Below are 15554 nucleotides of genomic sequence, written 5' to 3'. Positions count from 1 at the left end.
AACCCAACGAGAACATCGTGTTTGTTTCCCACTTCCTCCGAGGCTTATGCCTTGCCCTGGATCCTTTCGTCAGGGGTTTGATGTTTTACTATGGGCTAGATTCTCATGATCTAGCTCCAGACTCCTTTCTTCATATCACGACATTTATTATCGTGTGCGAGGCCTTCCTCCGGGTTACCCCTCACTTTGGCCTATGGCTCAAGACCTTTGAAGTGAAGCCGAAGCTGGTCGAGGGGCAACATGCAGTGTGTGGAGGTGCCTCAATACGCAAGATGACGGGAGCTCCATGGCCCAAAGGTTCCATCCCAGAGGTGTCTGAATTGTGGCAACATGAGTGGTTCTACATCACGGCTCCTAGAAGTGCCAAGTGAGCGTCCCCCCCTGTTTTCCGCTCGGGCCCCCCCACCACAGCTGATGTCATGGATCAGCAGAGGTCTGAGCTGGGGTCCAGTCAAGGACGTGCCTATACTGCAAGGCCGCATTCGAGATCTCTTCAATGGAGATTTCAGTTTGGTTGCGGTGATACATGTTATGCTGGTTCGTCAAGTCCAGCCTTGCAAACGCCGGCCTCTTCGCCTGTGGGAGTTCAACCCCGAGGGACCGCGTGCCATTCAAAATTTTCTCGGCCTGACGCACGAGGAGATGTACAAGTCATTCTTCGGACCTCAGACGGAGTGTCCGGAAATCACCGAGGACGTGGGCCTGATTAGTAATCGCACCGCCGAACAGGTAAGGCATCTTCCGGCCGAACATACTTTCTCTACTTTGTTACGAAGTTATTTCTGAGAGTTCACTTTTTGACCAGGACTGGCTAACAAAGGCGAAGTTGATTCGGTGTTCGGCCCCCCTCCCTGAGGGTTTGGAAAATCCGGTATTGGAAAAGATGCTCCATACCGCACCTTGCCCGGAGTCCTTGAAGGAAGATACTATGGAGGATAGTGCGGGCGGACACGGGCCCCCAATGCTGCCCATTCTAGCCGAGGGAGCGAGCATCTCCATGAGAGAAGACGACCAAAAGAGGAAAAGGACTGCGCCCGGGGATTCGGAAGCCGAAGCTTCCAAACGGGAGAAGAAGTCTCCCACAGAGGGTCCCACCTTGGGGGGCGCTGTTGCCGCACAAAGTCCGCGGGGGGATCAATTCTCCCATGAGTCGTAAGTGACCCGAAATACCTTTAATAGTACAGATATGCCATTTGTTTTTCTTCTGAGAAGATAACCACCGCATATATTTTGCAGTTCGGGCCTTAGCCCCTCTCAAATGAGCTCATCTTCGGGGGATCTTCTTCCAAATATGATGGAGAGCGAAACGCCTCCTTCGGACTCCTCCGCTCCAGAAGCGGGCGACCCTGAAGTGTCGTCGCGGAGGGCCTCTCCGAGTCCGGTGAGGCCAGAAGATAATCCCATTGACCCCCGAAGCTCCCAGTGTCCGGCTCCCGAAGGGAGCAGACAAAAGAGTCCGGCCTCGTCTAGTGTGCGATCGGATGTTCTGAGGGAGTTGGTGGGGTGAGCGGCCATCTCAGATGAACACCATGTGATGATGAATATGGTGATGGAGAGAATATCGTCCGCCGAAAGCGGATTGCATGAAGCTTTTATGAGTCTACTGACAGGCTTTGAGGTACGTAAAAGAATGTATAATAATCCTGCACATGCTAGGTGTGCCCTGTGTAGGTAGTAGCCCCTGAGACTCTGGTAGTCGTCGGAAACGACGACCAACAGAGGATCATATTTCCAGGAAATAACCATACTGCCTTTATGTGCAGGTGATGGAAGCTCCGGTGTCTAGTTGGACTAGCGAGTTTGCCCATTTAGAACGGCAGTTGGATGCGGCAGAAGCCGACATCGAGCTTGTTAACAAAAGGCTTGACGAGGCACAGGGTAAGTGTCAATATCTGGTAAACGCCACATAGGAAGAGCAGCATGATACCAGTATCTTAAATATATTGTGACTGCAGATGGAGCTGCCACTGTTGAAGCCTTGCGGGCAGAACTTGCCCGAGCCAAGGAACAAGCGAGGTTAGGTAATGCGGCTGCTGTGAAGGCGGCCGAAGAGTTGCAAGCCGAGAAGGCCGCGCATGGCGAGACCCGAGACAAGATGGCCAAGATGGCTATAGAATTAAAAGCTGCCGCCGACCGTTGCCGGGTTCTTGAAAAGGAAAACCAAGCGAAGGCATCGGACCTTGAGAAGGCTGCTGCGACGAAAAAGGATCTCCGCTCTGCTATGAGGGCAAAGAAGGAGGAGCTGCGAGAAGCCGGGGATATTGTAGCTGGGAAATCCTTTATGTTGCAGAGGAAATTCGGAGATCCACGGTATGCCCCTCTGGATCGGCTGTGGAGTTCGGAGGATGCATATATGGATCTGGCGGCGAGCGCTGCCGATGCGGCCAAGTACTTCCAGGGTCAGACGGACCATGGAGTAGACCAACTATTTTGGAGACAATTCCATTCTCCCGAGCGTCCACCTTCATTGACTGACCAATTAGCCGAATGCGCCGAACTAAATAGGTTGTCCGGACTCTCTATGAGGTTTGTTGTGGATCAGCTATGGCCGGGAAGGCCAAAACCGAACAGCTATTTCAGCTTGGTGCAGCAGCTCCTTGACGTGGTGCCGCGCATTGATGTGATGAGAAGGTCAGCGTGCATAGAGGGCGCACGGATGGCCTTTGCCCGTGTTAAGGCATATTCGGCGGAGATGGTTGCTACCAATGTTGCAGCGCGGGATTCGGCTATAGGTCGAAAGGCTGCCGAGCACTACTTTGAAGAAGTTCTTGAGGGTGCCCGTTTGATAGAGACCCAGTGCTCAAAAAATATTATGTTTGAGTGATATGTAATCTCATTGTAAGCGAAATTCTTTTATAAATTTTTATGAGGCTATTTTATACTTTTGCCTGAAAGTAATATGATGCCTCCTGGCGGCCGTTTATGTATACATGTGTATAACCTGAAAGATTGCAGCCGTCGGCTTCAACCCTCATGCATATGATGCGGAGGTGCTCGCAAAAACACGCATTCACACTTAACCCAACGTCTTGGTCCTATTAAGGAGGTGATAGCGAAGCGAGCGAGGTAACCGGACTATAATGCTTTAGCACTTTCACTTAGCCATAGGAGTTTGACAGTGGGGCTACTAGATAGCCCCTGGTGGCTCCGCACTCTCCCGATCTCGGGGTGCGTACATGCCTGGCCGGGAAACGGCCCTTCGTTAAGGCGGAGGAATTCTAACATTCCCAGAGGTCATCGAGTGGTTGACCAGTCTCACGCTATATCATGACAGTCAGTTTTCGGCTTTCTCTACTGAGGTGCTCGTCCGGATGAACCAGGGCACAACCGCAGCAGTTCTCCTGGTGCTACCTTAGCCAGCAAGGCGGAATGTAAGGCACCAAAACACAGGAGCTGGGCAAACCCAACATTTGACCAAAGACAATGATTCGGAGCTGATGCATATAGGGCCAAACTCGTGACGCCGAACACTTCCTAAGGTATTCAGTCTCTATGGGATAAACCGGGCCTTAATAGTGGCCTTTGTAAGAAGCCCCGTGTGTCCAGGTACGTGCATTGTTCTGGCGTCGCCACATGCCAAGACGTCAGCATCCTTCTCAACAGTGGATATGTATCAACAAGAGACAGTAAAAAAGGTTTACGCAGGGTCTTAATCTAAAAAGAATCCTTGGAGCGGGTCCCTGCTGCACGTCTGCGCCTATGTCTCCATTATGCCGTGTCCTGGACAGGTGTAGCACGATGATCGTCTATAAAAGAGAAGAAGTTAAGTGAAAAAGTTGTCGTGCAAAAGGATAGTTTTCAAAGAAACCATGTATAATTCAAGATGATAAGAAATTGCCACTTGTCTATGCGCGTTGAGCCCCTTGTATTAACAAATAGGGGTGTGACCACTTATTTCCGTATAAATAGCGGCGCCAGACTTGATTAGTTGTATCTGAGGTCTTGACAACCTATTGGATGCTTTCGCTTGTCCGGGCGCCTTTAGTGTGCGGCGACCAAGGCAGCCTCACTCTCTTCGGCGCGTAGAGATCGCTTGATATTTCCATGCACTGTGATGATGCCACATGGACCGGGCATCTTGAGTGTGAGGGAGGCGTAGTGTGGTATTGCGTTAAAGCGAGCGAAAGCTTCACGTCTGAGCAGTGCTTGATAACCACTTTGAAATGGAGCGATGTGGAAAGTTAAATGCTCGTGACGAAAGTTATCGGAGGAGCCGAATGTAACTTGTAGTAGGAGGGAGCCCATACAACGAGCCCTTGGGCCTGGCGTTACTCCTTTAAAGGTAGTGTTGCTATGGCGAATTTGCGTTGGGTCTAACCCCATCCCGCGGATTGTATCCTGATATATTAGGTTTAGGCTACTGCCGCCATCCATCAAGACCCTTGTGAAGTGATACCCGCCAATTACTGGGTCTAATACCAGGGCAGCCCATCCTGCGTGTCGGATACTTGCTGAGTAATCGCGATGGTCGAAAGTGATCGGTTGAGATGACCAGTGGCAGGACTTCGTGGTGACAGGCACTTGGGTATACTTTCCTGGGAGTGCCGCCTTGTTTTTTCCCTTGATTACATGTAACACGTTTACTGTTTTGACTTCTGGTGGAAATTGCTTTTGCTCCCCCGGGTCTTGCTTGGGGGGCTCGTCCTCGTCTTCACTTGGTGTATCCTCCCCCTTATGTATGGTGTTGAGCTTGCCGGACTGCTTGAAGACCCAACATTCTCTGTGGGTATGATTAGCAGGTTTACCAGGGGTACTATGAATCTGACATACTTGGTCCAGAATTTTGTTGAGGCTGGACAATTCGTCCCTGGTGCCTTTAGGGGGCGGCTTTTGTCCTGGCCGAGAGCTTTTGAATCCGGCATTTACTGCCGTGCCCTTCATGTTGTCTTCTTTATTTCGGCATTTGTTATTGCTGTTGCACCATGATTTCCCGTTTCCATCTCTAACTTCAGATGTACTGGGGTCGCTGGTGCTGCATCTGGCTAGCCAGCTGTCCTCTTCCGCGCAAAAGCGGGTCATGAGGTTTGTTAATGCGGCCATCGTTCTCGGCTTATTTTGGCCGAGGTGTCTGGCGAGCCATTCGTCACAGACGCTGTGCTTGAAAGCCGCTAAGGCTTCGGCGTCCGGACAGTCGACAATCTGGTTCTTTTTAGTAAGAAACCTGTTCCAAAGCTTTCGGGCTGACTCTCCGGGCTGTTGAGTTATATGACTCAAATCGTCCGCATCCGGAGGTCGGACATAAGTCCCTTGAAAATTTGCCCGAAAGGCGTCTTCGAGCTCTTCCCAACTTTCAATGGAGCTTTCGGGGAGGCCTTTGAGCCACTGACGAGCTGGCCCTTTGAGATTGAGGGGTAGGTACTTGATGGCGTGGAGATTATCTCCTCGAGCCATATGGATATGAAGGATGTAGTCCTCAATCCAGACCCCAGGGTCTGTTGTTCCGTCGTATGCCTCTATGTTTACGGCCTTGAATCCCTCTGGAAATTCGTGGTCCAGCACCTCATCGGTGAAACATAGGGGGTGTGCGGCACCCCTGTAGCTGGGTGTACCGCGTTGTTTGGATGTCTGTTGTGTTGCATTGTATGCTGGGGCGCGCTTGCGTGGTCCATAGATGGATCTTGTTGCATCGTTCTTTGGGTGCGAGCCCTCGCATTGGTTGCGTGTTGTATGGTGAGCGGCATTGTATGCCGCTCTGTATTGGTAGAGTGGTCGTCCATCCGACCAGGTGGCTGCTTTGATATTTGGTTGTGGGGGGTCTGAGGCCTCCTCATTGAATTCGGGTAGCAGCTTCCGCTTTGGGTAGCTCTTGTAGGGGCGATTGTCACCGTACCTTGCTGTTGTGTTAAGTATTTTACTCCATCTAATTTGGAGTGTGTCTTGCGCGGCCTTGAGCCTTTGCTTCTGCTTTCTCAGACTCCTCGCGGTGGAAACAAGCCTTTTACGGGCAGTCTGCTGCTCCGGGTGCCTGTCCGGCGTTATGTCGTCCGGACCATGATCCTTGATAGGATTTGTTTGTTCGGTTTGATTATCCGGATTGCCGCTGTCCGGCAGCGGTTCGCCCTGCTCCAGCTCTGGGTCTGTGTGATCGCTATTTCTGTCGGGGCAGGATTTGGGGCGGCGCTTGCGTCGCCGCTTTGACTGCTTTTCGAGGGAACAAGCCTTCGGTGCGCCCTTCCGCTCCTCGTTGTCATCTTTTGGTGCGTCCACCATGTATACGTCATGTGACGAGGTGGCGTTCCAGGGCCCAATAGGCGCTGGTTCTTCATCGTCTCCTTCATCGGCGTCCATACCATTGATGTCTTCGGAGTCGAGGTCGAGCATGTGGGTTAAGTCGTCGACAGTGGCTACAAAGTGGGTGGTGGGTGGGCTTTGAATTTCTTCATCGTCCGTACCCCAACCTTGCTGACCGTAATCCGGCCAGGGCTCTCCTGATAAAGAGAGAGACTTCAGTGACTTCAGGATATCGCCGAGAGGCGAGTGCTGAAAGATGTCCGCGGCAGTGAACTCCATGATCGGCGCCCAATCGGATTCGATCGGCAGGGGCACGGAGGGTTCGGAGTCCGGAGAGGAGTCCGGCTCCTTGGAGTCACGAGTCTCGCAGAGTACGGGGCTAGTATTCGGCTCAATCGCCGTTGGGGTCACAGCCCCCGAGGTGGCGTCCAACCGCCCGTCCTCGATCGGCGCAGTTGGCTCTGGATTAAGGGTCGGAGCCGATGCGGGTGCGGCCTCCAGGGCACTGTTCGGCGGCAGAGCTAGATCATGCTCGTCGTGACAGTGCGACACGCTCGGCAGTGGCTCGAATCCGTCGAAGATCAAGTCCCCGCGGATGTCCGCCGTGTAGTTTAAACTTCCAAATCTAACCTGACGGCCAGGGGTGTAGCTTTCGATCTGCTCCAGACGGCCAAGCGAATTGGCCCGCAGTGCGAAGCCGCCGAAGACGAAGATCTGTCCGGGGAGGAAGGTCTCACCCTGGACTGCATCGCTATTGATGATCGTGGGATCCATCGAGCCTGACGGCGACGACACAGAGGAACTCTCAATGAAAGCACCAATGTCGGTGTCAAAACCGGCGGATCTCGGGTAGGGGGTCCCGAACTGTGCATCTAGGCCGGATGGTAACAGGAGGCAAGGGACACGAAGTTTTACCCAGGTTCGGGCCCTCTCGATGGAGGTAAAACCCTATGTCTTGCTTGATTAATATTGATGATATGGGTAGTACAAGAGTAGATCTACCACGAGATCGAGGAGGCTAAACCCTAGAAGCTAGCCTATGGTATGATTGTTGATGTGTACGTTGTCCTACAGACTAAAACCCTCCGATTTATATAGACACCGGAGAGGGTTAGGGTTACACAAAGTCGGTTACAATGGTAGGAGATCTTCATATCCGTATCGCCAAGCTTGCCTTCCACGCCAAGGAAAGTCCCTTCCGGACACGGGATGGAGTCTTCAATCTTGTATCTTCATAGTCCAGGAGTCCGGCTGAAGGTATAGTCCGGCCATCCGAACACCCCCTAATCCAGGACTCCCTCACCGTTCTCGACATGCCCAACAAAGGCTACTTTAAGAGTCTTGCTCCACAAGAGGGCCACGGTATCAATATCAAAGAAAGTGGCAAAGCCCATGATTGCAAGTTGACGAACAGAAAGTAAATTGTACGCAAGGGACTCAACAAGCATGACCTTCTCGATCGTGAAATCATGAGAGATGACTACCTTGCCAAGTCCCAATACCTTAGAAGATGAGGCGTCACCCCACTCGACATTGGTGGGCATAGATGGAATCTTGTGCACGTCCACCACCAAGTCCTTGCTTCCGGTCATATGATTTGTAGCTCCGCTATCGAGCAACCATGACCCCCCACTGGAAGCAAACACCTACAAGAGATCAATGCTTGGTTTTAGGTACCCATTTTGTAATGGGTCCTTTGATGTTAGTAACAAGGGTCTTTGGAACCCAAATAGACCATTCAACGTACTCATGAGGAGAACCAACAAATTTGGCATAGACATGCCCATCACTAGCACGACATAACACATAAGAAGGATTAAAGTAGTTGGCTTTGATGGAAGGGGTGGCATTGCCCTTTTTGACACCGCCACCCTTCACATTGTTCTTCTTCTTCTTGGAAGCACTCTCTCCCTCCTTCACAAAGGTTTGCATGAGAGGAGGAGGTCGTTTGGTCTTGTCATTCTTCTTCTTGTTCTTGGACTCGGGCACGTACCCAATCCCTTCCTTGGCCACAACTCCCTTTTGGTTGGTCAAGAGGTCGTTGAGGTTCTTCTTTCCTTGTATGCAAGTCGCAAGACCTTTCTCAAGTTGCACCTTTAGCTTAGCGTTCTCCTCAACAAGATGCACATGCTCACAACACGGGTTAGTAGCATTTGCATTATCAATTAACATCATACGAGGAAAAGTGGCTTTTTCCTTGGTTAGCTTTACTTGAAGTTGATCATGAGACTCTTTGAGGCTAGCATGAGAACCCTTCAAGACCTTGTGAGCCTTGTCAAGTAGATCAAACTCCTCTTTGAGTCTAGCAAGATCAACCTCAAGTTCGGCCTTCTCGGAGTTTAGCACACGAGAAACAATGAGAACATGATCAAAATCTTTCTTTAACTTAGCATGATCAATGTTGTGTGACTCCTCAAGAGCCAAACGAAGACCACACTCTTCCTCAAGAGCATTGGAAAGATCTGAAATCTCATCGGCATAGTCACAACTATGCCCTTACATCTTAGAGATGGTATCTTTGTGAGCCTCAATCATGTCATTGGCTTCACCAAGTTATTCCAAGAGAGCAACAAAGTGGTTCTTGGATTTACCCTTAAGTTTGCCCATAAAGGCTTCAAACTCATTCACCTCCACATTAGCTCCCTCATGTTCATCAATGCTATCCGTCAAAGAAGGATGATTAATGATGGTAGTTTTGATGTTGGGGGTTACCTTGTTGGTGACTTTTGCCATGAGGCACTTGGCGGTGATGCTCTCATTGGGTGAGTCGAAGAGAGACACCCGTGGAGTTGTCACAATGGCAACTGAGGCCATGGCAACCGACTCACCATCTTCATCATCATCATCATCCTCATTGTACTCTTCTTGTACCACCAATGCCTTGGGAGGAGTCTTCTTGGTGAAGTTGCCCTTGTTGGGGAACGACTTGGCCTTGTCCTTTCGGATGAGCTTGCCACCATTGTCTTCCATCTTCTCATACGGGCACTCCGCAACAAAATGACTCACATTGCCACAATTGTAGCAAGTCCTTACACGTTGCTTGTTCTTCATGCCACTTGAGTTGTTTTTGTTAAAGTTTGGCCTTGATTTCTTCTTGCTCCAAAATTGCCTTGAAGCAAGTGCCATGTGTTCATGATATGCATACTTTGTATCTTCGGGGTTGCTCTCCTCTTCTTCCTCTTCTTCTTCTTCAATGCAGACCTTGGCCTTCAAAGCAAGGTTGGGCTTCTTTGCCCTTTGAGAACGGAGCACCGCATTGTCGGCGGTCTTGTCCAAAATGTTCATGGCCACAAACTCATCCAACATTTCGCTTGAGGTCAAAGTGTGGAAGTCCGGCTTTTGATGAATGACGGAGGACATGGCCTTGTGGTAGGGCATCATTGCCTTGAGGAATTTGCGCTTGATCCAATTGTCATCATTGTCCTTGCTCCCGTGATCTCAAAGTGAGACCGCGAGTTTGGTTACTCTCCGATAAAGCTCATGAGGTTCTTCATCTTCTTTCATTGCAAACTCATCGGCTTCATCTTGCACCACTTCATAGTTGGAGCGTTGAATGCTTGCGCTTCCCTGGTAGAGTGAGACAACATAAAGCCATGCATCTTTGGCCAAGGCGAAGGGCTGAAGATGAGGTAGATCTTCGGGTGGAATTGCATCTTGAATGATGAAGAGAGAATTCTCATTGAATTGATTATCCGCGGCTTCTCGAGGAGTAAAGTTGCTTGGATCATGTGGATGGAAACCTTCTTCAATGATTCTCCAAAGATTAGTGTTCACATGATTTAAATGACGCTTAAAGCGGTAAACCCAAGAATCAAAGTCCTCATTTTTCACAATCTTAGGGGGAGGACCGGCATGATTGCGGTAAACCCAAGAATCAAAGTCCTCATTTTTCACAATCTTAGGGGGAGGACCGACATGATTCAAATGAGTGGAAGGAACCGGTCCACCATAAACAAGTGGTGGTTCCACATGAGCAAAGATGCCGGTGCCATTCTTACCACTAGAGGAAGGAGCCTTTCACTACTAGCTTGCCCTTTGTCGGAGATAGCATCCGTCACCTTGTCGATGGGATTACCCACTTTCAATGGTGTGGTGGATAGTTTAATCCCTTCAAGGAATTTAGTAAACATGCTTTCAACCTCGGTCGTCATGGAGGTTTTCAATGTCTCCAAGGCCACATTGAACTCCTCACGAGAGACCGAGGTTCCCCCATCGCCCGTAGACGAGATCGGATTCACACCGGAGTGTTCCTCCACACTGTCTACGATATCAACCATACTCTTCGGACGGTAAAGTCCTTAATAAAGAGACGAGGCTCTGATACCAATTGAAAGGATCGATATGGTTGACTAGAGGGGGGTGAATAGGCAACTAACAATTTTTAACTTTTCTTTACCAAATTAAACTTTGCATCAAAGTAGGTTGTCTAGATGTGCAACTAGGTGAGCAACCTATATGATGCAACAACAACAAACAAACAAGCAAGCAAGAGAAGTAACACTAAAGAGCTTGCACAAGTAAAGGTAAGAGATAACCAAGAGTGGATCCGGTGAAGACGAGGATGTGTTACCGAAGTTCCTTCCTTTTGAGGGGAAGTACGTCTCCGTTAGAGCGGTGTGGAGGCACAATGCTCCCCAAGAAGCCACTAGGGCCACCGTATTCTCCTCATGCCCTCACACAATGCGAGATGCCGTGATTCCGCTATTGGTGCCCTTGAAGGCGGCAACCGGACCTTTACAAACAAGGTTGGGGCAGTCTCCACAACTTAATCGGAGGCTCCCAACAATACCACGAAGCTTCACCACAATGGACTATGGCTCCGTGGTGACCTCAACCGTCTAGGGTGCTCAAACACCCAAGAGTAACAAGATCCGCTAGGGATAGGTGGGGGAATCAAAAATCTCTTGGTGGAAGTGTAGATCGGGGCCTTCTCAACCACTCCCAAGCAAATCAACAAGTTTGATTGGCTAGAGAGATAGATCGGGCGAAAATGGAGCTTGGAGCATTAATGGAGCTTGAGGGGGAAGAGGTAAGTCAACAGGGAAGAAGGGGACTCCCTTTTATAGTGGGGGCAACAATCCAACCGTTGCCCCACTAAACAACCCCGCATAGGGCGGTACTACCGCTTGGGTGGGCGGTACTACCGCTGAGCCAGCGGTACTGCCGTTCCACCTAGCGGTACTACCGTGCAAAGGAGAGAAGCAGGGACCTGGACCCAGAGCGGTACTGCCATGGTGGTAAGGGCGGTACTACTGCTGAGAAGCGGTACTACCGCCTCTACTGCCGCAACTAGTGCCGCAAAACCTGACACGAGAAAAAGAGCCCTCGAGTCGAGGCGGTAGGAACCTGGCAAGCCAGCGGTAGTACTGTTGCGGAGTCACCGGCGGTACTACCGCTGCGGGGCAGTACTGTCGCTTGTGACCCCTCAGCGGTACTACCGCTGGGTACCACGGTACTACCGCTGGGACCCAGATAAAGCCCACAAGCAGAGAGAAGATCTCTCCCTCAAAGCAGAAGGGCTCGGAGGGTGAGAAGCGGATGTGTACGTGTTGATTCCACCCAAGCAATACCAAAGCGGCCCCCCTCTTGATAGTACGGTGCCCTCTACACAACTAGTCCACCGAAAGAGAAACGAAAAAGCTACACCATCTTGAATGACACTCCGAGGGGAAGAAATCGTCTCGTGCCAAGGATGAATCTCTGAAATGCTCAAAGCACATGATTAGTCCGCAAGCACATTGTCATCAATCACCAAAACCACATCGAGAGAGATATGCCTCAATAGAAGGAACGGTTATTGGTCAGGAGAACCTAAAACTTTACATCACTAAGTATTACAAGCAGTTGTTTGGACCCCCAGAGGTTAACTGTGTGTCTCTGGATGAGTCTAGGGTTGAGGACGTGCCTCAACTTACTACTATTGAGAATGAGATTTTAGCTGCTCCTTTTTCTGAAAAGGAGGTGTTCGAGGCCATATCGCAGATGAAAAATAATAAAGCTCCCGGCCCGGATGGATTCCCGGCTGAGTTTTATAAGAAGTGTTGGCATATTATTAAAGGGGGCCTGTTGCCGATGTTCCATGATTTGTTCTCGGGACAGCTTCAACTCTTTCAACTCAATTTTGGGACGATAACCCTGCTTCCTAAGAAAACAGCGGCTGTGAGAATTGAGCAATTCAGGCCCATCTGTCTTCTAAATGTTAGTTTCAAAATCTTTACCAACGTCGGGACGATTAGGCTCACACAGACTGCGCATGCTGTGGTGCAGCCTACTCAAACTGCTTTCATGCCGGACAGGAACATCCTCGAAGGGTTTGTGGTCCTTCATGAAACGCTCCATGAGATCCACACGAAAAAACTTGATGGAGTTGTTTTCAAGGTGGATTTCGAGAAGGCGTATGACAAGGTCAAATGGCCATTCCTTCAACAGGCCTTACGCATGAAGGGTTTTGATGAAACTTGGCGACGTCAGGTAGAATCTTTCACGCAAAAAGGGAGTGTTGGAATTAAAGTGAATGACGATATAGGTCATTATTTCCAGACACGCAAGGGCCTGAGACAAGGTGACCCCATGTCTCCTATCTTGTTCAACATTGTGGTTGATATGTTAGCAATCCTGATAGGTAGGGCAAAGGAGTGCGGTCAGGTGGGTGGCTTGGTGCCTCATCTAGTTGATGGTGGCGTGTCCATCCTGCAGTACGCTGATGATACAATCATCTTTATGGAGCACGACCTGGCAAAAGCGAGAAATATGAAGTTGGTGCTATGCTTATTCGAGCAATTGACGGGATTCAAGATTAACTTTCATAAAAGCGAGTTGTTCTGCTTTGGTAGAGCCAAGGATGAACAAGAGGCTTATAGGCAATTGTTTGGGTGTGAATTGGGGGCTTTACCTTTTACGTACCTAGGAATACCCATTCACCATCGTAAGCTATCTAAAAGTGAGTGGAAGTGCATCGAGGATCGGTTTGAGAAGAAACTGAGTTGCTGGAAAGGAAAACTTATGTCATATGGAGGCCGATTGATTCTTATTAATTCGGTGCTCACGAGTATGCCAATGTTTCTCTTATCCTTCTTTGAAGTCCCAGTTGGGGTTAGGAAAAGACTGGACTTCTATCGATCCCGATTCTTCTGGCAGAGTGATGAACTAAAGAGAAAATACTGACTCGCCAAGTGGGATATCATCTGTCGACCAAAGGACCAGGGGGGCCTTGGTATTGAGAATCTTGAAGTCAAGAACAGATGTCTCCTCAACAAGTGGCTTTTTAAGTTGTCAGTTGAAATCGAGGCAACTTGGGCGCAGATTCTCCGTAGTAAGTATCTGCAGTCCAAAACTTTGTCCCAGGTGACAGTGAGACCAACTGACTCGCCGTTTTGGAAGGGGCTTATGAGAGTCAAAGCTGCCTTCTTTCATAGAACAAAGTTTATTGTCGGTGATGGCAACACCACTTGCTTCTGGGAGGATACGTGGCTTGGTAAAATGCCGTTGGCGCTCCAGTATCCGTCCTTGTATCGTATTGTTCAGCGTCGTGATGCTCGTGTTGTAACGATTATACAGTCCATCCCTCTTAATATTCAATTTTGGAGGGTGCTTGTTGGTGACCGGTGGGAAACATGGCTTCATCTGGTGAGTAGACTGATGGAGGTTCAGCTAACTCATCAGCCCGATCAGCTGTGTTGGAAGCTTACTAGGTTTGGAGACTTCACGGTCAAGTCGATGTATATCGATGTCATCAACTCTAGTGTTATTCCAGTTCCAAACATGTTTGGAAAGTCGAAGTCCCTTTGAAGATTAAAGTGTTTATGTGGTTTGTGCATAAACAAGTAATTTTAACAAAGGATAATTTGATTAAGCACAACTGGACAGGATCTACTAGGTGTAGTTTCTGTGATCGGGATGAGAATATCAAGCACCTCTTTTTTGATTGCCCGTTGGCGAGAGTCTTGTGGCGCACCGTGCAAATTGCCTTCAACATTACTCCTCCGAATTCGGTCGGTACGTTATTTGGAACGTGGTTTGTTGAGATAGAGTCCGAAACAGGTAGACACATTCGTGTAGGAGTATGCGCGTTGTTATGGGCAATTTGGAATAGCTGGCTTTTAACAGAACAACAACTATTCATTTTTTGCAGGTTTTATTCCGAGCTACTGCGTTGATTCGTATGTGGTCCTTACTCACTCCGACGGAGGCCAGGGAGCGTTTGGTTACTGGATCTGTCCGGTGGGAGATGGTAGCGCGGGATATCTTCAACCAGTTTGAATGACGGTCATGTAATAGGATATGCAATTAGTTTTCCTATCTTTTGTTATGCCAGGCGGTTGTGGCTTTTGGGAGTTTTGTTCTTGGCGTTGTGGCTCTGTGTGAGCTTGCCGTTTTCTATTTTGCTTTGAGACATTAAGACCTTGTTGAACCTCATTTTTATTTATATGTGTGGCCATATGCATCGTTCTGATGCAGAGGCCGGGGTGTCCCCCTTTTCAAGAAAAAACAAACATATTCTTCAGGGCGTGCATTTAATTTCTCCATATGACCCCCATCTATGCCTACTAATAAAGGGAGATGGTATTCTTGGTTCATCATGCACTCTATCCAAAACGATCTTTATATTTCTGAGTATCAACCCGCAGTCCGTCAGTAGATAAAAAAAGTTTGACATCTTTTATTTCCATGTCTCACGCACATGGGCCACCCCTCGAGGCCTTTGTCCCATGTCTCGCGCACATGGGCGAGGTTGGGCCGTAGCTCGAGGGCTACATTACGGCCCTAACAAGTCCGGTAAAAATAGATGTAGCGACAAAGAATCGAACTCCAAACCTCTCGTTGGATCACCCTAGCAATGTACAATTGGCTTAGGTGATGCATGTGTAAAGATAAATGTCTTGTTTATGTTACACAATACCACCTCACTCTTTTTACACGCAATGCCACCAATTTATATATGTCCGCCGGTTCAAATTTATAGTTTCCTTGAGAATTAATAAGGAGAAGAGGGTAAAGGGTGGGCCTGTTTATCCTTAGGAAGAACAAACATTATCCTAAAAAAGAAGGAAAGGAATTGGTGAGAAATTCGGGAGACAAATCTATGGTGGAATCAACAGTAGAAAAACTACTCACATAGGGGACTCGTGAGACATGCATGAAGAAGGAAATATGAATTAATGTGAGCTACTCCGGTGGGAGAGGAATTCATCAAATGATTTGATTAAATGGGTGAATTAATTGGAGAGAGAGAGAGAGAGGGAGAGAGAGAGTTGATGATTAAGTATGATCGATTCAGTATAATACATATTTTATACTATATATAATATTATATGAGCAATTCC

This window comes from Triticum dicoccoides, chromosome 2A (assembly GCF_002162155.2).
Source record: "Triticum dicoccoides isolate Atlit2015 ecotype Zavitan chromosome 2A, WEW_v2.0, whole genome shotgun sequence".
NCBI lineage: Eukaryota > Viridiplantae > Streptophyta > Magnoliopsida > Poales > Poaceae > Triticum > Triticum dicoccoides.
Note: the sequence above shows the minus strand (reverse complement) of the source record.